The sequence below is a fragment of the Pinus tabuliformis genome, chromosome 1_1, assembly GCF_031772625.1.
Source record: "Pinus tabuliformis cultivar Carrire ecotype Pingquan chromosome 1_1, CPIR1, whole genome shotgun sequence".
In the NCBI taxonomy this organism is placed as follows: Eukaryota; Viridiplantae; Streptophyta; class Pinopsida; order Pinales; family Pinaceae; genus Pinus; species Pinus tabuliformis.
Genome location: NC_142297.1, coordinates 461,746,746 through 461,748,696, shown reverse-complemented (window position 1 = coordinate 461,748,696; position 1,951 = coordinate 461,746,746).

The following is a 1,951-nucleotide window of genomic DNA, read 5'->3' as shown; positions in this document are numbered from 1 at the left end:
CTGATTGTACCTTATTGATAGCTGTTATTTGGCCAAAAACTGTGGATTAAACTGCAAACCGTAACCCAGAACCCAGAAACAACTCTCGTTTCTACTTCAGCGCAGACTCTGTGAAGAGGTTATACATTTCAACGCAGGTCCCGTGAAGGATACCTGCGCTGAATGTCAAATCCTCTGTGTTGGGGGTGCGCTGATCAATCCTTGCCCTGTGCAGCTGTGGTTCCCTGCTTCCTTTTGCTCAGTTTTATCTCTGTTTTTTGCAGCCTGTTATCAGTCAGTGTACCTATCTGAAACCCCTTTTCTTTGCCTCAATTCCGCCTCAGTTGTATAAAGAAACTGTATTTGTTCTTTGTGTATTTGTTACATCATTTGCAGTTTCCCATTACAAAAGTAAACTAGTCATACTGTCGCCCTCAGATCTAGACCTGTCGTAAGTGTCGTTTTGATCTTAGGAGTGAGTTTGTTTGCTGTTCACAGTTGATTTAGCTTTTACTTTTGTCGTTTGATTTGAATTTATGCATTTCTAGTGTCGAAACAAGTAAATCATAAAGTGTCATAATTGTCTTTTTGATTTCGAAAAAGGAACTTGTTTGTGTTTTTCACTTGAAATCGAATTCAAATTTATACAACAGCTTTCTTTTTAGGCATCAATATTAAGAAAGAGAAAACAAATACATGCATATGTGCATTTGCATTTTGACAGCTTGTATGTTGATTTAGGAAAAAGTGCATTACTGTGTGTTCTATGCTCTTTGAGAAAAGATGGTGTTTTTCTTTTCCCCTTGTAGCTAGGATTTTCATTGTTGAAAAGATATAAAAGCTTGCTTATCATCTTTAGACTGCATTTAGGAATTGTATCATACATCTCGTGGTGATCCAAAAAGGCAAACTTCTAAGAAAGATCAACCTAAAATAAATTGAATGAACTTAACAACGCTTTGTAACTTAACGCACAACATAGAGGTCTAGGCTAGAGACGTGTTCCGGCGTCGTAAAACCTGGTATCTTACCGTCGAGTGGTTGGGTGATTCCTCCACGGTGAAGCGATAAGTATCAGTACAGATTGTGCTCCCACGTACCGTCGAGTATATATTGGGAGACCCCTATAGGAATAAAACCTTTATCCATAGGAAGCCGTGTCGGCCACCCTACTGATCGCAATGCACCGAACACAACATTCAGGAAGATTGACCGCCCGTACCCTAAAAAGTATTCTGCGGTTTTGCGAAAAGTTTGGCACACCCTCTACCTAGAACTCCAGAGCAGTTCCTTTTGGCCTTTTTCAGACTCTATAACGGAAAAAGTCCATCCGAGCATTTGTCACTTCGGGCTCGTTAAAACATCGAAGGAGACTAGAGTCATCTTTAGCTTTTTCTCGACTCTTTAAAATTGAAAAAGCAAGTTGTGTCTAAAGCGTGTAAAAATTCATTTAATTCGGAAACACACTTTCCCCTTTTGTATTTTGGTTGATCGAGTAATCTGCAATCGTGGAAGAAAGTCAATTGAAACCCCGTCGTTCGCGGAGGCTTACGGGTCAACCGTCTTTGTCTCCGAAATCGAAAACAGTACGGACAAAGCGGACTCGTTTAACCGGTTCGAAATCTCCTATCAAAGTTAGAACAAGTGTTCCAACAACATCCGAGATTCTGGTTACTCCAAACATTTCTGGAAACCCTGCCTCTATAGAAGAAGTTCAACAGCCACAGAGGGACAATGATATTGATCCTAGTCTGAGAGAAAACACTTGCGTCTCTGAACCAGTTCCATCTGCAACCGGTCCAGAGAGTCTTTCTCCTCAAACATCTGTAGCTGTCGATTCAACCCCTTCTTCGGCACCAGAAATATTTTACGGACCTGACGGTCTTCCCCTTCCACCTGGTTTGATTGCGATAGAGGAAATTGTAGAAGATCCGCAAGCAAGTACTCCAACACATTTTGGAGTCGGGGTCAC